The sequence below is a fragment of the Pogona vitticeps genome, chromosome 1 (genome assembly GCF_051106095.1).
Source record: "Pogona vitticeps strain Pit_001003342236 chromosome 1, PviZW2.1, whole genome shotgun sequence".
NCBI classification, from domain to species: Eukaryota; Metazoa; Chordata; class Lepidosauria; order Squamata; family Agamidae; genus Pogona; species Pogona vitticeps.
The window spans coordinates 239,053,790-239,077,333 of NC_135783.1; the positions used below are offsets into that span (position 1 = coordinate 239,053,790).

The 23,544-nt window shown below is 42.2% G+C and overlaps 1 protein-coding gene across 1 annotated transcript in view; it reads right to left on the reverse strand.

Annotated features, from left to right (window-relative positions):
- The window catches only part of MARCHF4 (membrane associated ring-CH-type finger 4), a 165,897-nt gene that overhangs the window by 139,520 nt on the left and 2,833 nt on the right, over positions 1 to 23,544 (reverse strand). The gene's annotated exons all lie outside the window — the stretch shown is intronic.

Genomic DNA, 23,544 nt, shown 5'->3' on the forward strand with positions numbered 1-23,544 from the left:
AGTGGTTATTTAGGCCAGAGGAGGCAGGGGAGGGGAACAGCAGCAACTGTGCTTCTGTCTTTACGAACTGGAACAAACTGGAATGAGCCGGTTCGTGCCAATCTCTAATCAGGAGTGGGTGATCATGGAGGCATTGATGATTAGTTTGGATTTTGATTGGCAGCTCATTGCTCTATAACCCACCCACCCCCATTGCTGGAGGATTGAGATACCCTCTGTTAGCCTCTGTGATTCTCTGACCCTAGACAGCCCCTAGCCATTGAAAGATATAGAAAAAATAACAAAATTGTCAATTAATTCAGTATTTGTCCTCCATCTACTTTTCCTGCCATCAAAAAACTTCCCTCTCTTTTTCTTCTTTTGTTGCTTGACTTTAATATGAGATTTTGCATTTTTATTGTGCCTAGCTCCAAGCACCCACTAGGCTGAAGGTACTATTTTATAAATATTACTTTTGTAGATCATAACCGTTATTATGGCAAACAAAAGTTCCCTTGAAGATGAAGGCGTAACATTAAGAAATGCCGGTTCATGTGACTCTAAAGCAACTGTAATAAAGCAATTTGTACCTGAACTTCATAACACTGAACATGTATGTGTGAAATCTGATTTTGCATACTGAGCCAGAGAAGAATTATCTAGTCAAATTAATACTGTATATTGAATGCAGGCATCATTGATAGTCACCCTAAAATATAAGAAACTGAACTCACACACAGGAGAAACCATTTGAATGCATTGAATGTGGAAGGAGCTTCAGTCACAGTAATACCCTTCGTTCACATCAAAGGACTCACACAGGGGAGAAACCATAAATGCATGGGACATGGAGAGAGCTTCATGAACAGCTATGCTCTTCTCATCATCAAATATCTTGATTGTATTCCTGCATTGAGCAGGGGGTTGGACTTGATGGCCTTGTAGGCCCCTTCCAACTTCACTTTTCTATGATTCTATGAAGAGACCTACTCAATACAAATGAACAATATAAACAGAGGAAGAAATAAAGGACTCCGTGAATGAGGAATAGAAGAAGGACTGGCTGAGACATAAGAAATTATAAAGAGTACCGTTCTCCTAATCACTGGAAATCTTGCTGGCATCTCCTGGTTCCTAAAAACTACATATAGTATACATACCTATATTTTTTCTATGTAGATATAGAGATTTTAAAATAATAATAAAACTGGAACCTCTCGGTGTATCAGTTCCTGTTCCAGCTAGTACATTTCAGAAGTGTGAATAAATTTTTGATGTGCAAAATGTACACAAACTTTTGCGCTACCAGCTAGACCAGTGGTTCTTAACCTTTGTTACTCGGATACTTTTGAACTGCAACTCCCAGAAACCCCAGTCAGGACAGTTGGTGGTGAAGGTTTCTGGGAGTTGCAGTCCAAAACTCCTGAGTAACCCCAGGTTAAGAACCAGTGAGCTAGACTATTTGCCTGAAAAATCCAGCCTATAGAACTGTGACATCAAATCCAAGCTTTCCTGAGATTACCAGATGTTGGGTACCTTGGGTTTTGTGGACCATCTGTCATCAACACTCATTTCAATGTCAACGGGAGCTGACATTACACTGACCTACAGTGCAACGTAAGAATTATGTAGAATTTTTATTTATCCTCCTCTACCTCTGCCTTTTCCTCTTCCTTCCCCTTTATTTCTGTCAAGGCAATATACATACATTCCAGTCTACATCTTTCGTCTGCTCTGCTCTGCTGTATACCTCAGCAGATCAAGGTCCATACTGGGTTTCTTGGATTCCCTGCTTTAACCACATCCCAGTGATCACGCCCATGAGGTTATGTGGGTGCCAGGAATTACATAACCTTAACTTAAACCATCCCATTTCCTCCATGTCTCTTCAACAACACCAGCTAAAACACCTTCCCTTTGAATAACACTTGAAAGAAGCCTGAGAAATAAAAAGCAGAGACAGATTCAAAGAGAAACACCACCTTCAGAATATATAAGCTTGACATATTTTTAGGACGGAGCCCCTATTTCATGGTCCACAGACCTCCACTTCTGAAAGAGGTTTTGATGGTCTTGCCCTTTTGATATAATCAGCACCAGCAAGGGGACGAAACTGCAGAAGGAGAGTTTATGCACTGCTGCCTTTGCAATCTTGCCACCTGCTGAAGTGAAGGGAGTATGGCTGATGACCTGTTTGGCTCCCCTCCAGGTAGGATCCAAACCTATTGAACACCAAAGTTCACCTGTCAGAGCATCTTAATTTCGTTTCTCTCCAAGCGAAGCTTCACCAACATGACGGGCAATGCTCTGAACAGATGATGCAAACCAAACGGGGGGGGGGGGGGAGAAAGAAATTGTCAATAGGTCTGTAGCTCCCACACAGTTGTGCAGGTGTTTATGAATCACCCTTGCTCTTGAATCCTACTTCCACTGCGGACACAATCTAAAATGTCTCAGCTAGGGACGTGCAACATATATTTGCCAAGTTCCTCATCCTCAGTGTTGTAAGCTGTCTCAACTCCAATCTCTCTGAAGAATTTGAAGGGCCCCTCCAGATTCCATGTCCCCTTGCCAGAATGAGAAAAAGAACTGCTTTTATTGGTCCCCATAATTTGGGCAAAATATGTCTGCACAAAGTGAATATTGTTGCCCATTGAGAAGCAAAGCCACAGATGGCAAGCGCAGAAGGTCTAAGGCACTGGTTCTTAACCTTGGGTTACTCAGGAGTTTTGGACTGCAACTCCCAGAAGCCTTCACCACCAGCTGTCCTGACTGGGGTTTCTGGGAGTTGCAGTTCAAAAGCATCCGAGTAACAAAGGTTAAGAACCACTGGTCTAAGTCATTATTAAGAGAAAATACAAGCAATACTGTACTTCGAATCCTCCAATGCTTCAAATTCTTAAAAGGCCACAAAATTTGGTCCTAGCTTTACACAATTTGCATTAAGGGATCTTCTCCTCGAAATGATATTTTCAAGAATCCCTGCAAACTCTATCCCATCCTTTGGGGGGGGGCGGAGGCAAGGAGGAGAATTTAGCAGTTCTTTGGCCTGACTTGTGAGAATGAGACAAGCAACAATTTACATCCCTAATTTCAGATGAAATGGATTTCCAGAGGAATAGCTGTGTCAAAAGTATCATGTTGTACCTGAAAGATTAATGCGCTTCTCTGGATACCTCTGAAGAAATCATCTACAGCCCATGAAAGCTTTTGCCAGATAAACTTCTTCATCTTCAAGATACCACAAGAAGCTGGATAAAGGCACTATAATGGGTTGAGTCCTAGAAAATTTATGTCATGGTCCCCTTTTTGACTGTGATAAAATACCCAAAGTCCTAAACAGAGGGCATGTTATTAATTGTGTGTATTTAAATGGAAGTCTTACCAAAGGAAGACTTTCCTTCGATATTGCTTCCCAGGAGATACATTTCGACATGCATCTCAGTTTTAGATAGAGATCACAGATAGGAATCCCCATCAGAAGTCACCTAGTATGATTAATCAAAAGGCAACCTGTACTTATTTCATTTTTCCTGCAAAATTGAGTTTTTTTTCTTCGTTTTTTTAAAAAATAGGAAACAGTGGAAGATTTCAAAATGGAAGACTTTGCATATGTCTGCACTACATAGTTACAATGGTGCCTCACTTTACGATTGTCCCGCATTACAACGAATCCGCTTAACGATGATCTTTTTGCGATCGCAAAATGATGTTCTAAATGGGAGATTTTCGTTTTACAATGATCAGCTCCCTGCTTCGGGAACCGATTCTTCACAAAACATTTTTCTAACAGCTGATCAGCGGTTTCAAAATGGCCAGCGGGTAATTAAAATGGCTCCCCGCTGTGTTTAGGGACGGATTCCTCGCTATACAGGCAGCAAAAATGGCTGCCGTATGGATGATCTTCGCTGGACCGTGAGTTTTTAACCCATTGGAATGCATTGAATGGGTTTCAATGCGTTTCAATGAAGTTTTTTGCTTTATGATGTTTTCATTTAAAGGCGATTTTCCTGAAACGGATTATTGTTGTTAAGCAAGGCACCACTGTATAGCAATTTGGTACCACTTTAGCTGTCATGGTTTTGTCCTGTGTAATCCTGGGATTGATGAACTCATGATCTCTAACAGAGAATTCTAGATACCTCACCAGACTACATATCCCAGGATTCCATAAAATGGAACCGTAAGAGTTTCTGTTATAGCTGTGTAGTGTAAATAAACTGTCCAACCATCTCATCTTCTGTCATCCTCTTCTCCTCTTGCCTTCACACTTTCCCAACATCAGGGTCTTTTCCAGACAGTCTTCTCTTCTCATGAGATGGCCAAAGTATTGGAGCCTCAGCTTCAGGATCTGTCCTTCCAGTGAGCACTCAGGGTTCATTTCCTTTAGAATGGATAGGTTTGTTCTCCTTGCAGTCCAGGGGACTCTCGAGAGCCTCCTCCAGCACCACAATTCAAAAGCATCAATTCTTCGGCGGTCAGCCTTCTTTATGGTCCAGTTCTCACTTCCATATATCGCTACTGGAAAAGCCATAGCTTTGACTATGTGGACCTTTGTTGGCAAGGTGATGTCTCTGCTTTTTAAGATGCTGTCTAGGTTTGTCATCGCTTTCCTCCCAAGAAGCAGGTGTCTTTTAATTTCGTGGCTGCTGTCACTATCTGCAGTGATCATGGAGCCCAAGAAGGTAAAATCTGCCACTACCTCCATATCTTCCTCTTCTGTTTGCCAGGAGGTGATGGGACCAGTGACCATGATCTTAGGTTTTTTTGATGTTGAGCTTCAGACCATTTTTTGCGCTCTCCTCTTTCACCCTTAATAAGAGGTTCTTTAATTCCTCCTCAGTTTCTGCCATCAGAGTGGTATCATCTGCATATCTGAGGTTGTTGATATTTCTTCCGGCAATCTTAATTCCAGTTTGGGATTCATCCAGTTCCGCCTTTTGCATGATGTATTCTGCATATAAGTTAAATAAGGAGGGAGACAATATAAAGCCTTGTTGTACTTCTTTCCCAATTTGGACCCAATCAGTTGTTTCATATCTAGTTCTAACTGTTGCTTCCTGTCCCACATATAGATTTCTCAGGAGATGGATAAGGTGGTCAGGCACCCCCATTTCTTTAAGGACTTGCCATAGTTTGATGTGGTCCACACAGTCAAAGGCTTTTGCATAGTCAATGAAGCAGAAATAGATGTTTTTCTGGAACTCTCCGGCCTTCTCCATAATCCAGCGCATATTAGCAATTTGGTCTCTAGTTCCTCCGCCCCTTCAAATTCCAGCTTGTACTTCTGGGAGTTCTCGGTCCACATATTACTGAAGTCTGCCTTGCAGGATTTTCAGCATAACCTTGCTAGTGTGTCAAATGAGTGCAATTGTACGGTAGTTGGAGCATTCTTTGGCACTGCCGTTCTTTGTGATTGGGATGTAGACTGATGTTTTCCAGTCCTCTGGCCACTGCTGAGTTTTCCAAACTTGCAGGCATTTTGAATGTAGCACCATAACAGCATCATCTTTTAATATTTTAAATAGTTCAACTGGAATGTCATCACCTCCACTGGCCTTGTTGTTAGCCATGCTTTCTAAGGCCCACTTGTCTGGATCAAGGTCAACATCCACACTATCTGGGTTGTCTGGGACGTCCAGATCTTTCTGGTATAATTCCTCTGTGTATTCTTGCCACCTCTTCCTGATGTCTTCTGCTTCTGTTAGGTCCCTACCATTTTTGTCCTTTATCATGTCCATCTTTGCACAAAATGTTCCTTTAATATCTCCAGTTTTCTTGAACAGATCTCTGTTTTTTCCCTTTCTATCATTTTCCTCTATATCATTGCATTGTTCATTTAAGAAGGCCCTCTTGTCTCTCCTTGCTATTCTTTGGAAGTCCGCATTCAATTTTCTGTAACTTTCCCTATCTCCCTTACATTTTGTTTCCCTTCTCTTCTCTGCTATTTCTAAGGCCTTGTTGGACAGCCACTTTGCTTTCTTGCATTTCCTTTTCTTTGGGATGGTTTTTGTTGCTGCCGCCTGTACAATGTTACGAGCCTCTATCCAAAGTTCTTCAGGCACTCTGTCCACCAAATTGAGTTCCTTAAATCTGTTCTTCACTTCCACTGTGTATTCATAAGGGATTTGGTTTAGATTATACCTGAGTAGCCCAGTGATTTTTCCTACTCTCTTCAGTTTAAGCTTGAATTTTTCTATGAGAATCTGATGATCAGAGCCGCAGTCAGCTCCAGGTCTTGTTTTTGATGACTGTATAGAGTTTCCCCATCTTTGGCTGCAGAGAATATAGTCAATCTGATTTCAGTATTGCCCATTTGGTGATGTCCATGTGTAGAGTCGCCTCTTGTGTTGTTGGAAAAGAGTGTTTGTGATGACCAGCTTGTTCTCTTGACAAAACTCCATTAGCCTTTGCCCTGCCTCGTTTTGAACTTCAAGGCCAAACTTTCCTGTTTTTCCTTTTATTTCTTGACTCCCTACTTTAGCATTCCAGTCCCCTAGAATGAGAAGAACATCTTTCTTTGGTGTCAGTTCTAGAATGTGTTGTAGATGTTCATAGAATTGGTCAATTTCAGCTTCAGCATCAGTGGTTGGTGCGTAAACATGGATTACTGTGATGGTGAAAGGTCTGCCTTGGATCCGTATTGAAATCATTCTATCATTTTTGAGATTGTATCCCAGTACAGCTTTCCCTACCCTTTTGTTGACTATGAGGCCTACTCCATTTCTTCTATGGGATTATGGCCCACAATAGTAGATATGGTAATCGTCTCAATCAAATTCACCTATTCCCATCTATTTTAGTTCACTGACGCCCAGGATGTCAATGTATATTCTTGTTATCTCCTGTTTGACCACATCCAGCTTACCAAGGTTCATAGATCTTACATTCCAGATTCCTGTGCCGCATCGGACTTTCCTTTCACTTCCAGGCACGTTCACAACTGAGTGTCCTTCCGGCTTTGGCCCAACCACGTCATTAGCTCTGGAACTACTTGTACTTGTCCTCCACTCTTCCTCAGTAGCATGTTGGACACCTTCCGACCTGAGGGGCCCATATTCCAGCATCATATCTTTTAGCCTTTTGTTTTTGTTCATGGGTGTGGTTTTTTTTGGCAAAGATACTGGAGTGGCTTGCCAGTTCCTGCTCCAGGTGGGTCATGTTTAGTCAGAACTCTCCACTATGACCTGCCCGTCTGCATGGCATAGCCCATCACTTCTCTGAATTACTCAAGCCCCTTCGCCACGACAAGGCAGCAATCCGTGAAGGGGCCCTAACATGTAGGCTGCCACAAAAACCTCAAGGAAGCAATCTTCCCCTTTCTCTTACTTCCTTTCCCTTCCTCCTCTGGAATGGGCATAAATTATTTACGCTTCCTCCAATGCTTCTGAAAACCTGGACATCACTGTGGCAAGCAGGCCTAGAATTCTAGGTAGCTCACCAAACTGCTAAGCACATGATCTCAAAAGACAGAGCTGTGTCAGTTAAAGTGACATCATATTGCTATAACACTTAATGTAGACAGACTTGCTGAGATCCCATAACATTCTGTGGATGAGACAGGGATGTTGCAGGATGAAGTTGCTGAAGGCACCATGAAGCCATTGCAGTGTGGTAAATGGATGTTAGCCTGTTTTGCTGTGATTGGACTCAAACCTTTAGGGCCCAACATTTTAAAGTACCAGATAACCATTCTGTTTTATTAGGCAGGGCTGGCAGATGGGACTTTCTTTAGGTCAGTGGCAAGAAAGGTTTGGCCCTCCAGATTTTGTTTAACTGTGGCTCCCACAAGTTGTGGGTGAGGAATCCTAAGAGATGTAGTCAAACAATCTCTGGGGACCATATGTCTAGAGTCCTGGGTGGTGTGGTAGTATGTTAAGTGTGGAGCTGAGGGAACAATCTCCTATGAAAGCTACAGCAAGACCATGCCATAAGACATATAAGTTAAATAAATAAAATAAGGAAAGGATGCTGCCCTGAGCTCCTTTCTATGTTTGCCCTCTTGACCATGTAGTCTAAGAGAACATACATTTGCTTTTTACTATTTTGACCTTTTAATTTCAGCTATCTTGCTATCCGCTGAGAAAGCGTGTTCACTGATGTTTGGTGCTATTTGCTTCTTATTCCACGAGTCAATGTCCATTTTCTTTTACCTTAAAAGCAGTGTCGGAGTTATTAATAAAACTGGTTAAATGCTCTCTCTCTCGCTCTCTCTCTGTCTCTCTCTCTCTCTCTCTCTCTCTCTCTGTGTGTGTGTGTGTGTGTGTGTGTGAGAGAGAGAGAGAGAGAGAGAGAGAGAGAGAGAGAGAACTTGCTAATCAGTCTTACCTCCAAACACTGCTAGCCTTTTTGTTGTGCAATTAAGGATATTCCTTTTTGCTAGGACTACAATGGACTACTACATCATCACAAATCCATGACTTTGAGGAGCAAGGTTTGCTTAAGGCCCAAGCTTGAGAAAGTTACTGTTTGGACTACATCCCTTAGAATCCTCCAGTCAGCCTAGGCCATGGCTAAGATGGCTGGCAGACTACTGTGAGTTGTAATCCAGAAAATCCAAATCTTACCATGGTTTGTTATGGATATGTAATGAATTTGTGATTCCAGTAAAATTTAAACTAAGGATTCTGTGGCTGACAAAGTACGTTCTCAGCCACTACTCCATACTAACTTCTTTGTATGTATTGTATTTTGTCAAGTCAGTTCCAACACATGGCAACCCATTCCAGGGTTTTCAAAGTAGAGAATACACAAAAGTGGTTTATCATCCCCTTCTTCTGGGGGTACAGTGGGAGTGTGCAGCTTGCCCAAGGCTACGCAGGCTGGCCCTATTTGCAGGAGGCACAGTGGGGAATTGAACTCCCAGGCTCTGCAGCCAGATATCTAAACCACTGAGCTACCCAGCCAGCATACACTAGCTTCTAGGGATGGGATATTTGGAATTCAAAGACTCCCTTGCCATAATTTGGTAGAACCCACCACCTGACCAGATCCTGGGACCAGGAGCCCTCCAATCAGCAGGAGGCAGAGTAGCCCTTTTACCTCTATGCTGTACCCCTACTACTTGTTTGCGCCCTTAGAAAAGTGCCCTGCTGCACCTTGGGAGGTGCGGCAATCCCCTGTGACTCACAAAGGTGCCTGGGGAAACAAGTTTCAATGGAGGCTGCCTCCATACACTCTGTATGGAATCCGCCTGAGTCAGAACTCATTCACCTCAGCATCATTGTGAGTCTCAGGGATCCTCAAGACCCCTACAGTGCAATGGGATATTTTTTTAACAGTTTGAAGAAGCAGTGTGGCAACGACATGGAGGTGAAGGGGCTGCTCTACCTCCTTATAGTTTGATGATTCCCTAGTCCCATAATTTGGCCTGGGGGTGGTGGGGTTCCTGCCAAATTATGGCACTGGAAGTCCTTGAATCCCAAAAGCCCATCCGTGGCAACTTCTAGCTGCTCAAGGAAAGGCAAACTCAAAGCAGTAGCATTATGGGTTGCTTTCCACTGAAGGGCAGCTTCCTTGTCCTTGCTTCATTTTCCTAACACAGGTTTTCCAAATAAAACAATCTGCTTATGTGTAAAAGTCCCCACATGGAAAGCTTAAGATGCAACCAAGCCAGTAGCTTGGAGCTGTCACATTTCAAACTGTCATAAAACTTCAACTGAAAATTTCACCAAGTTTTTTTGGTGTGTGTTTTTTTTTGCTCACATTACTTGTTATATAAAAACTCCTTGAGAAAACAGATTAGAGAGGTGCAGAGAGAAATCGTATTTAGGCTTGTTTGTAAAGAAAATCAAAACCGGATTTGCATCTCTTTATGAGACCTGACAGTGTATGGCTAGACTGTTCCTCCTCACGGAAAGTTTGCATTTCCAATCAAGAATGGGGCGTGTAGCCTTCTTCAAGATGCTTTCTTGCTGCCCCCCCCAGAGAGAATTATTTCATAGTTCAACAGAGGAAGAGAAAGCAGATTCGTTCCCACTGAGTGTTCATATTCTGTCATCTGACAAAGATAGCTCTCTCATAAAGAAAACTGTAGAACTTGTAAATCCTCAGGCTGCTTTGCTTAGAGAGACTAGCCTGATAAATGTGACAACAGTCATGTGACAATAAAAAGGAGATCATTGTAGGGATGTTCTAAGGGCTTGTGTTACTTCTAAACAGCCACGCAAAGAATGGATCAGTACTATGTATGTTTGGGGTATTCAAACAGGGAAACACTATCCAAATAGATAAGGATCACATTTTACCATCCTTTTGCTTCTGATCTTAACTCTGCTGACAGTTGGAGTGGAAGCCCCTGAGGTCCTTCCCATATTGGGCTATGTGGTTCATCCCTACAATGAAATTCTAGTGGGTAGAAGGCGGTAATGAAGGGGTGTGTGTGTATGTGTATGTGTATGTGTATGTGTATGTGTATGTGTGTTCTGTGCTGAGGAGTTATAACCAATTTATAGTGACCTTAAGAGGAATTTCAAGGTAAATGAGATATTTAAAGAATGATTCTTCCAGTTCCACGCCCCTGGTGAATTTCTCCAAAGTACTAGTTCGCCCCTCTATCCACTACACCACACTGGGAATTAATTTTAACCAATGGGAAATAATGACACTCCTTTAATCTACTTTGGTGAGGCCTTCCCTAGAATATTATGCCAAATTGAAAGTGCCATTGTTTTTTGGTTTTCGTTTTAAATATCAAATAGCTGAAACTTATCCAGAGGAAGGTGACCAAGATGAAAGATGGTCTGGAAATAAAGTCCTATAAGGTGATTGGGCCTGTTTAGCTTTATAAAGAGAGGATATAATAGGTAAAGGTAAAGGTTTCTCTTGACATTTAGTCCAGTCGTGTCTGACTCTAGGGCGCTGTGCTCATCCCCATCTCCAAGCCGTAGAGCCAGCGTTTGTCCATAGACAGTTTCCGTGGTCATGTGGCCAGCACGAATAGACATGGAACACCATTACCTTCCCACCGAGTGGTACCTATTTATCTACTCGCATTTACATGCTTTTGAACTGCTAGGTTGGCAGGAGCTGGGACAAGCGACGGGAGCTCACTCCATCGCGTGGATTCGATCTTACGACTGCTGGTCTTCTGACCTCGCAGCACAGAGGTTTCTGCAGTTTAACCCGCAGTGCCACCATGTCCCTGGTAGAGGTGAAATAATATCTCACCTCAAATTCCAGAAGAGTTAACACAGGGAGCAAACTTGTTTTCCAGAGGCTAGGGCCCAAATGAATGGATTCATATTATAAGAAATGAAATCTTAAGAAGCCCTTTCTTAAGCAAGAACAATTCACTGCTAGAGCAAACTTTTCCAGAAGGTGGCAGATTCCCCTTTGTTGGAGGTTTTGAAACAGATTTTGGTTAGCCATTGGTCAAGGCTGCTTTAGATGTAGAATATCTGCCATTGGAAAGACTTTATGACCTTTGGTATTACTTCCAGCTCTATATTTTTCTGGTTTCTGATTCTATTTGTTTACCACCTGGAAATATTCCACTGCATGCTAGAGACATTATGAGGCCCATTTTCCACAGTAATCCTGTAAAAAGTGTAGATAGCTAAAGAACGACTAGTGCATAATGGCAAAACCTGCCAGAATGTATATAGCCCATGGGAAAGCACCTTTTCCTAACCATCTTGAATAGAGTTATGTGGAAATGGGAGTCAATCTACCCCAGTAACAGGAAATGTTATATGGGGGGGGGGGGTCAACATGTCACATACCACTAGGAGAAAGGTATTGACAATGATGTACCATACAGGAAAAGGCTGTGTCAGAGGAGGAACCTGAGTTCTTCTCCCCTGAGCCCCATCAGAAGCCAAATAAGAGCCTGGTCCTCCAGAGAAGGGGCAGAGGGGTCATTCTTCCACTCACCACCCCCAATGAAAGGGACCCAGCAACATAACTATCTCTCAGTCCAAGGGAAGACAGTAGATCCAAGACACCAACAAAAATCACAAGGCTTTCACAGAGAGGCCTTGGGAGCAAGGCTGTGTTATTCATTAGGCTGAAGCCTAGAGGCCCATCAATTTTTATTTATTTAGTTTTTTACTGTGGCATTCTAGGGCTCCAATGGCTAAAGGCACTTTGCACTCTGTGCCATAGCAATACATGTACATACATATGTATTCACACACACACACACAAACACACGTATTCTCTCTCTCTCTCTCTCTCTCTCTCTCTCTCTCTCGTATAGTATATGTATTAATAGACATGTATACTCACATTATACCTTTATTGTTTCTGGCCATAGACCTTTACAAAGGCAGGCTTACATAAAAATGGTTAAAACAAAAGCATGCCTCAGAGGTCAATAAACCTGTTCTGGGAATGGTGATATAGCGTATAATATCAAAGTCACTATATTCAACATTTATGTAATACAGTGGACCCTCGACTTACAGACGGCTCAACTTACAGACTTTTCGAGTTACAGACTTCCCTGGCTGCAAAATTTAGGTTTGACTTGCAGCCGGAGAATTGACTTACAGACCAGAAAAAAACCAAAATGGAACAAAAATGGAACAAAAATTACTGGTTACGGATTAATCAGTTTTCAATGCATTGTAGGTCAATGGAGACTCGACCTACAGACTTTTCGACCTGCAGCCACCATTCCAATACGGATTAATTCTGTAAGTCGAGGGTCCACTGTATTATGAACCTGAACAAATCGAAGTCTCGACTTCTTAGCTGCCAGAGCAAATTGTGCATCAGAATACGTTATATACAGCCGTATATCAGTGAATAGTCTTACTCTTATTTCTTTTGAAGTACAGCTGAATAATGGGAGACAAAAATCTTTTTCTGGATTTTCATAGAGAGGACAGAGTAATAAGTAGTGAGTTAGGTCCTCAATTTGATTGCAACCATAGACACATTTCCACTCCTCCTCCTCCTTTATACCTCCCTTCAAGATATGCTGTGGTCATCTGCCCAAACCGAAGTTCTGTGAATGCTCTGTGGATCTGAGGAAAAGTTACTCAAAGTAACTTGTTTTTGCGTGAAGTTGGGGGTACCAGTTGGAAAAACGGGACGTGACAATAACAGCCCTGTCCTGACTGGCATCAAAGTCGAGAATCCAGTTTCTAAGCTCCTGGGGGCCTAGACTGAGGGACCTTAGAAACTGGTGGGTTATAGACCAGTGGGAGGTTATAGACTTTTAATTTTTGGTAGCACTGTTGTGCCCATCCACCAAACTGTAGTTGTTCTAGCCAGCAGCACTTTGTCAAGGAGAGGTCCTCTCGGTTGTTCAATCTCTGCCAGTATCTAAAATAGGGCAGGTCAGTTTTAGTGGCAATAGAGGGAAGGCCTAACTCAGTTCTGAGATGAACTGTGGGAATTCCCAGAGAGAGCCCCAGTATTAGCTTCATTGAATTTATTTTGCAAAATTTCCAATTTTGGCTTAGTTGCTTCTTCCTATAATTCTACCCCATAAAGCATTTGTGGTAAGATTTTGACAGTGAATACCCTAAGTACAGGAATTACTGTATCGCTTGGCTGCCTCTACTATAAAAAAATCATTTTAGCTGCCCTATCGATCTGCAGCTCAATAATATAGTGGCATTTAGATGTTGTTTCCAAAAGACTTTCTCACAAAATTGGATACCCAAATATTTAAAGGAATGTACCTGTTCAATAGCATGACCATTCAATGACCAATTCTGTTTAGGGGCTATCTTCCCATAGACCATGATCTTTGTTGATTGGCACATACATTGGCAAAGCAACTACCATGTTCTCTAAACTCCCAAAGAGAAGCTGACGGCATATACCAAGATCCAGGTCTATAGAGCCTGTGTCCTGAGCACACTCCTGTACTGCAGCGAGTCCTGGACCCTTTGTGCATGGCAGGAGAGGAAGCTGAATATGTTCCATATGCGTTGTCTCTGACACATTTTTGGTAGCACCTGGCAGGACAAAGTTCCAAATAGAGTAGTCCTAGAACAAGCTGGAATTTTTAGCATGTATGCTTTACGTCTACGTTGGCTTGTCTGCAGTGTTGAAGGGATGGTCACTCTCGAATTGGCCTTCTCAGCCACACAAGACGCTGTTCCAAGACCTCTATTCAGAGCATGTTACCATAGCCTCTCAAGACTGAAGGATGCCTAATCTAAATGCCATATTACTTACTGGTTTCTTTTTTGTCCATATCTCTATTTGAATATTCAGGCTAGTGTAATAAAAGGCAGGAGGTGCTTCATGTCAGTTATTATATACTCTTCCACCTATTTTTGTCCATTTCTATTAAATGTTTATTGCTATAGATTTCTCCACTTACTGTGGAGTATTGAACAATTACACTCCGAAAACGTGATTTTCTGAAGCATTCTACTTGTGTATTAAAAACATTTTTAAAATTATGAATGGAATTCTTCATGAGCCCCTCAAAATAGATATACTGCGGTCTAGTGTCTACCATACGAGGGTCAGGCTATCACCTGTCGTGGGCTGAACGAATGAAGTGGTGGAGTGGGGCTGAAATACCTGAAAGCCTAGGGTTTATACATTCCTGCTAGGGAGTAGGGCTTCCTAAGTCACTGCAGATATGAAAAGGAGCTTCTCAGCTGCAGCTGAGTAAGAACACTCTTTGCCTTTAGAGCAGTTGCTGAGAACAACACAGGTTTCTCCTGGCTTGTTTCCAGCGCCCTGCATCCTTTTTTTTGCCAGATATCCTGGGAAACCTGACCTTTGGTTTCCTTTACAAGCTCCTCTTCCAGCTGTGATTGATGATGACCTCCTAGCCTTCTGATCTGTGTGACCCTACCTGAGCTGGCATTCTGAGCACTCCTGCTGTCAGCTCCATTGAGCTGCCTTGCTTCATCCAGTGACTCCAGCCTGGTGTCCACACACACACTATGCCCAAATTTTGGAGCTGTTGATCAATTAGGTAAATTTTTCAAACCCTCACCCTGTGGATGATGCCGAAACCAGCATCCCTACACTAAAGTTTAGACACACAGCTTACACATACTGCCACCCCATGAAATCTGATTCACAATGCAAACTTCCCAGGAATGAGGAACATGTGGCCTGGAGGAAGCTGTCACACTCAAGCACCTGTCAGCCCCAGCTAGCACAGAGACGGTTGGTGCTAATGGGATTTGTACTCCACAAACATCTGGAAGGCTGCAGATCCCTGAATCCCAATATTGTTGTTGTTTAGTTGTTTAGTCGTGTCCGACTCTTCGTGACCCCATGGACCAGAGCACGCCAGGCTCTCCTGTCTTCCACTGCCTCCCAGAATTGGGTCAAATTCATGTTGGTCGCTTCTATGACACTGTCCAACCATCTCATCCTCTGTCGTCCCCTTCTCCTCTTGCCTTCACACTTTCCCAACATCAGGGGCTTTTCCAGGGAGTCTTCTCTTCTCATGAGATGGCCAAAGTATTGGAGCCTCAGCTTCAGGATCTGTCCTTCCAGTGAGCACTCAGGGTTCATTTCCTTTAGAATTGATAGGTTTGTTCTCCTTGCAGTTCAGGGGACTCTCAAGGGCCTCCTCCAGCACCACAATTCAAAAGCATCAATTCTTCGGCGGTCAGCTTTCTTTATGGTCCAGCTCTCACTTCCGTACACTACAGAAAAAACCATAGCTTTATATAATTATAGCCAATACAAATGGCTATGATTTATCCACTCCTCAATAATACTGGTGGCCTCTGCAAAAAGTGAAAGACTCAATACATGCCCCTCGGTATATGTTTGTCTCTAAATAACACAAGGAATGGCGCAGCTGGAAGAGGAAAACTCTGCTGCAAGAATGGCCCGTCATGGCTGGAGTGTTGGACTGCCACTTGTGAGATGCAGGTTCTAACCCCAACTGATGAGAAACTCACTTGGGCTGGTTTCATTCATTCAGAGCCTGAGCCTATTGTGAGGATATAAAATGAGGAGTCATCAAGCTACATATATCTCCTTGAGTTCATGGAGGAAAGGTGAGGACTCAGTATCACTAATGAAGACATAAGGAAAGTTGAAGAGCAGCTTTGCCAAAATATGATCCCTGGTATGCCGGAACTGCATGGGTAAGCCTCACCAGGGAGAGGAAGGACAGGTTATTATTATTATTATTATTATTATTATTATTATTATTATTATTATTATTATTATTATTATTATTATTATTATTATTATTATTATTATTATTATTGTTATTGTTATTGTTATTGTTATTGTTGTTGTTGTTGTTGTTGTTGTTGTTGTTGTTGTTGTTGTTGTTGTTGTTGTTGTTATTATTATTATTATTATTATTATTATTATTATTATTATTATTATTATTATTATTATTATTATTATTATTATTATTATTATTATTATTATTATTATTATTATTATTATTAAGCAGCTCTCCACATGTCTTAGATGTCAGCTCCCAGGAATCCCAGCCAGCATGACCAATGGTAGCGGGATGCTGTGAACTGCTGTCCAAAATATTGGATGAGCTAAGTGTCCTTCTCCCTTCATGGAAGTGGGTCCCTTTCCAACCTTCATCCCTACTCTGAAGCCATGTTACTCATTCCCTCAGATGGAAATTCTGTGTAAGTGTAAGGGCTTTCCTTCCAAGCAAATATTCTAAGAATAGTAGAAATATTAGATATCCTTGTGTCTAAATGTAAAAGTCTGAGCATGTGCCACAGAAAGAGGAGTACGGAACAAATGAGGCACATCTTTTGACTGAAATGGGTCCCATCATTCTTTAAAGTCCTTCACAGTGCTTAAGCTCTGGTATCAAGCTACATATACTTTATCCACTCCTACTTTCCAAGAAGAGTAAAAAAAAATCAACACAAGAATGTTCGCATACATTGTAACATGGCTCAGTGTGTTGGACCCATTAGTCTAAAGGAGCACAACGGTTGGCATAGGGATCTGGTAAACTGCACAGTCTAGATTCTCACTTACTATGGAGCAGGGAGGAACTGCTGGTTGTGGTGGTGGGGTTTCTCTTGAGACCTTGGCTGGCCCTATCATTAGGCAGAGTGAGACATTTGCTTGATGCAGCAAAATGTGCAGTGCCAAACATTACTCACTCCAGCTTTCACCCTTTTCCTCCTGCTCCTCCACCTCCACTATTCCCGCACCCTCCTGTCCCTTCCCAGTGCGGTTTTCTTAGATACAGCTGTTGTCTCCCTTCCTTTCCTTTCCTTTCTCTGGGAAAAGAAGGACCTGGAAGCATTCTGTTCGTCCCATTCATTGTGGCTATAGGAGCTGGAAATACGCCATACGCTGTCAGGTCTCATAAAGTTCTATAGGAGGTGGAAAGAGTGTGGGCTGAAGTGTGATGGCCGGAAGGCAAGTAGGGGTAATCTTGAGGGCTGATGGCCCACATGAACTTGAGAATCGAAGTGACTGCCCTGCCCTGCCTTGTCATGATCTTCACTGATGGTAGAAGCAGCAGCCATTGAACAAGAGGTCACAGACAGCAAGCACACGTAATACCATTGAGAAAACTGAAGCTGGACTAGAACTTAGGAGCCCTGACCCTGGGTTTAAAGTTCCTCTTGGCCATGGAAACTTGGAGAGTGGGTAGGAGTGTGGCACAGGTAAATAATTATCATTAAGTCAATCCTCACTTATGCAACCTTTTCCAGGGTTTTCTAGGTAGAGAGTACTCAGAATTACTTTACCATTTTTTTTTCTTCTGGGGGTGCCCTAATACTGTGCAGCTTACCCAAGGCCACCCAAGCTGGCTCTTCTTTCAGGAGGCAGAGTGCGAAAACAAACTCTCACCCTCTGGCTCTGTATCCAGCCATCTAAACCACTGAAATATCCGGCCACCCCAGGAAGCATGGGGGATTCAAATTCCTGGGTTCCTGGCTTCCTAACCAGACACTCCAACCCACGGAGCTATCCTGTTATTGTTTTCCGTACTTTCAACAAGCTTGGAGCCTGTACCAAGCACCGTCACATCACCTAATAAGCTGCAGTGGAGAGTCTTCAGACGCTATAGTGAATCTCAGTGTTCATTGTATCGCAAGATAACATGCAGACTATATGATTCAGAATCAAGTTTCCCCATTTTCTTCCTATCTGTAATATCTTGTCTGATTGAGAGATCTAAACATCTCAGAAGTTTACACACTTTTTTGTGCCTTTCCCAAGTACAGATTTTATTAGAAGTTTGTTGCCTTTATAGCACAGCTGTTCTGCTGTAAGTTCTAACCTCTTGTTTAAAAGGCTAAAACTATACGTAGATATTCCACAGAGAAGGAAAATGCTTTTTGGACTACAACTCCCAGTAACATAACAACAAAAACAACTTTCCCCATCTCTGATATTTTGCTCCTAGAAAGACAGCTGTTTAATGCGGCAATGCTGTACTCATTTGCCAATGGAGGAAGACCCATTGAGCCAAATGGGCTTGACTGCTGAGTAAATATGTCTAAAATTGCACTCTAGTTGTCTTAAATCTTTAGTGGTCTTTGAAGCACACATTTTGCCTGTAACACCAATTATGATCTCTGCATATGAATATGAAAAGACGCACTTCACAGATTCTTCCTTCAGTGGACTAGGGCAGAGAAAGATAAACAATTTGTCTAGCTCTATAGAAATGAAGTACCAAAGGGACACCAGGGAATTTTTGCATATCTTTCTAAAAAGGACATGTTTTCTAAATATATTTTAAAATATATAAATTTCATCGAGGTACTGAATTTTGGGGGGAGAGGAATGCATGGCTTCCCGCCAAACAAACAAACAAACAAACAAACAAACAAACAAACAAACAAACAAACAAGCCATACCACTGAAGGCATTCCAATAAAACCATCAGTGGTGAAACTCACACCAAGTTCAATGTTTGACTGACAGCTCATGCAAATCAGTCCTCACCTCTGTGTAGAGATCACATCCAGGCATGGTAGTGAGATGCCCCCCACATTATGAACTGACCAGATCTGGAAAGAAATCATCTGTTGGACCACAACTCCCAGGAGCCCCTTTCCAGTAGGGACCATGTCCCATCTCGTGCACAGCCCCAAGTAGGTTTGGCCCATGGAAGGCCAACATGCCCTTCTGACCCTGGATGTAGCCCAATCCTAGGTGTAAACCTTACACAGCCATCCCGAGGGTTTGCACCCTTGGTTACATTTAGAGATTCAGGTTGTAGTCTTTTCCGTTAACCTGAAGACCAGTCTCTGCCCTGGGCTAAACAGTATAATCCAAGATCCCTTCTGAGTCTATTTCTGATTGTGTATTTGCTACATATTCTGCATGTTGCATTCATGTTTTCTCTTTCCACAGTCCCTACTAGATCATGGACCTTATTGTCGCACTTATCAGGGCACAAAGAGAGATCACACCTCCCACCTTAGAAGCCCAAGTGGAAATGTAAAAACTCATTTCCTCCTCTCTTTCCAGGGATATTGTAACTTTTACTCTCAGGATAGCAAATCAACTCTGCATCTGTACTTTTGAGGTGAGAATCTTTTGCAAATTCTGATTTACTCCATTTATGTGTACAATTTTTACATATTTTTTTGCCTGGAAAGGATACACCACTTCCTATAAGAACAATCAGCTCTTTACATTAAAAATTAATAGGATTATTACAGCAACAACACATAGTAACTCATTTCATGAGTCAGGGCTGTGTTTTTGACCAAATGCTACATTTGCTGCACAAAGGATAGGTTTGCTAATGCTATGCATGGCACAGTTTAAGACAGGCCATTTCCAGTGATTCTGACTCTAATCAAGATACAGAATTGGGCATAATATCCTTTTAAAAATGTTTGTCATATAGAAATTGTTTCACCTTGCTTAGTAAGCTGTGTCTATATTAGTGCCTATCTGTGGTTTTAGCCAATGTTCAGCTGATTTGTAAGGTCTGCACGAAGCCACACTTCGCTGTATGGTGCTGAAAATTGTTGCCTGGATTTTGGATGTGCTTCATCAATGTGCAATTGAGCCAAGACAAAAGTCTAATCATGAGTGGGCTTGTTGTGTTTAGTGCCTGCATGGTGTCAGACGCTGGGTGAGCAACTAGTTGTTCTGTGTGACATGATGCATCCATCAACCTTTCCCGCTGTGTTTTATCGATGCCAGCAAATAGCACAACTCTGACTTTAATCTGCATTGAATGCCTACGTGGAAATTTTTACAGTTAGTTCATCTACCATTGCTGGGAGAGATAAAAAGACCATCTAATACACACACAGATAGCCAGCTGCAAACCCGAGTCATTTGCTCCCTAGTGGCTTTCAGATTCAACCAGATTCATAGAACCAAAACGACAGTTTGCCACAATACTCTGAAACACAGTATAGCTTAACCAACACAGATATGGTCCTCAACACTGATTTCACATGAGCACTAAGAAGGAAATTCCCAGAGAATTGCCACGATAAGTATTTAAAGGTTTAAAGGTTCCCCTCGACAATTTTTGTCCAGTCGTGTTCGACTCTAGGGGGCGGTACTCATCCCCGTTTCCAAGCCATAGAGCCAGCGTTTGTCCGAAGACAATCTTCCGTGGTCACATGGCCAGTGCGACTTAGACCTTTCCTCTTTTTTTCAACAGTTATCTTTAATTTTTTAAAAGAAACCTACGTGCTATTGACACTTCTATTTCTATCATAGCAGAAGTACACTTTCTAATATCCTTACCATAGAAAAGAGTGTGATCCTTCTCAATTCTTTCAGCACCTTAGGCTGCCGTGGTAAGTCTTGTTCAGTTTCACTTAATTTGTAGAAAACTGAGATGCAGTGAGAGTAACACCAGGAGTCCGCACTTCACATAGAATGCCTTACAAAGGAAATAATTTTGCAAGTCCACCAGATCACATGGATGCCACCACACTAAATATCTATAGAGAACTAGCATCAATGTAGTGGTTAATAGTGGTTGACTCAGATCTGGGAAGGTCCAGGTTCAAGACCCCACTGAGCCATGGAACTGATTTAGGGCCCATTATTTTTCCTCAGCCTGTTCTACTCAACAGGGTTGTTATGAGGATATAGTAGGAGGGACAGCCATGGAACTACTGGGAAAAAGATAGAACATAAGTATGAGAAATAATATACCAAATGAATAAACTCCATGTACTTACTCAACATTACAAATGCTACTGCCCATGTATCACTTGCCAACATAAAAGCTTCGGATGTGGTTACAAACATCCCATCCTCCATGATCAGGCAAATAGGCATATGAAAGAACATCTATGATATCACAGTGCATTAAGAACACCTGAGCTCCGCTGATTTAACTGGTATTTCATGGTACAAATCTGCATGCCAGGTTGTGGTCAATAAATACAATCTAGTGGAAGCCTCTCCTATGCGAAACACGTTAAAATTGAACAGGAGTTGCTCAGCACCACAACATGCAAATCTAGACTATATAAGAGGAACTGGAAAGCAGTGTATCCAAATGTAAAATATGCATACACACATGCGCAAGCATGCACATGTAACCCCTATGAAATATTGGTTCAGCTCAAAGGGGTGGGACTAAGAAAGATTGGGGCTGTAAGAGGTTTGAATCAGAAAGAGCAGGAGAGCTGAAGAGGCTGGAGCTGCTGTTGCCACTAAGACTGCTAAGGCCCTTGCACACTTGGTTTAGGGTTTTGAAGACTCTGCATATGGAGCTAATTCTTCTATGTTATGGATACCCAACCCAGTTGGAGAAGATATCTTGGATTTCTGTCTGAATTTGAATTTTTTTAAAAAACTAGAATTTTGCATTTCTACAAGCAACTTCTGTGTTGGTGCTGTTGCAGAGGACTTGGATGCACAAACTGTAGCATTTTATTGTTGTTATAATTGCTTATGTTATCTATTATATAACTGAATAATAAGAGTCTAATTGTGTGTTTGCAAGGTTCATCAATAGATATCTAAGTAACAAATAGCTGTATACAACTAAAAAGTGTTACACACGCATGTGTGTGTATACACACACACAGAGAGACAGACACACAGACACACAGACACACAGACACACACACACGTACCCTCAGGCCAAAAGGAAAAGTTTTAAACTTCTGCTATATATGGCCAATTGCCCATAATTCCTATATATTAAGAAATCATCATGTAGTCATGCTTCCCAGACACATTCCTACAAGAGACATTTTTGTCTAACTGCTTTCCACAATATTTGGTTGGGTACTTGTTTCTTTATTCCATTTTTTTCTTCCATCCCTTAAATATTTGCTGAATGTTTGCAGCCTTTCCATTTGCTGTATCTCCTCAGTGTTGATACAGCTGAGATTCAGACTTTGGATGGGGAAGCTGATGCTTTTTATAGCTTCGGAAATGTTATTCACGATTCTGAGTGAATGGTTGCTGATTAACTGAGCACCCCAAAGTTCTTTCATTCAGATATTCACGATCCTGTAGCAGTGATCCATTATATACCCTGCTACCAACACGTGAAATCATGCATTGTTTGAAAGCATTTTAGCACATCTAAAATACTAGGAGAAGAAACTGTTACAATCAGTTCACTTTTCTCTACTGAGCCAAAAAATCAACATTTCAGAAAAACTACAGTTGCTGTTTTGAAAACCAAACACTGAAGCACACAAACAAAAAAATCCTGAATTAGTATATAAACATAGAACAATCATAACATGGTGTAACTCTGAATGATACAGGCCTGTGCCCAAGCTGAAGGAAAGTTTGGAGCAAAGTTGATAACTGTTTGTTATCATGGATGTAAAGAAAATTCATGAGCGCACACACTAAAAATAGGGTACGACCACCATCTCCAGAATAGTTACAATAAAAAAGCAATCCATGACAACTTCGACAAGTGACTTAAACCACCTTTTTTTCACCTAATCCCAGAGAGAAGTGTAACAGAAGGAATGTATTGGAACAAACTCCATTGCTTGAAAATCACACTAGTGGACCTTGACATTTTAGCCTGCAGCTCTGTTCATTCATACAGTACTTCATATACAGTATATGTAGGAGAATAGGAGGGTGTTGTAATAAAGTGTAGCCCACTGATGTCTTTGAGATTTGTATCTGTAGTGGTGTGTGTTTGTGTGAGTCTGCTGTGTACCTCTTCCCCTTTCCGCTTTCTTTCAGAAGCCTCCAGGCAGAACCTCTCCTTCCCTGACTCCTGCACTCTTTCTTTCACTCTGTCCTTCACAACAGGCGCAAGGAAACAGAACAAGCCAGGAAAAAGAGAAGCCTAACGGTTGGGGGTCAGAAAGTTTGGCAGATGGGGGTGGGAAGGAAGGAGATCTGCAACAGGGACCCTCCCCAGATGGCTCAAAGGGCCAAAAAGTGAAACTGGAAGTGGCAAGAAGTCATTTCAACAAGGGGTCTTGGGGATCCTAAATAGTGGAGAGGGGTCCTGAACCAACCCTCATAGATGCTTTCAGCAACTTGCAATTGATCCTCTTTTTCTACCAAAAGAGGAGGGATGGGCAAGCTAGGAGTGCCCCCCCCCAAGCAGCCCCAGGGCTGCATGAAGCTCCCGTGTGGCCCTTGTTTTCCAGTGTGGGTCAGGGATTGCTTTGGAGAGAGATACCTAGTGTGAGGAGCAGGAAGAAGAAAGTGAAGGAGAAGAACAGTTCCCACTTCCTGGGCGGGCCACTTCTTCCA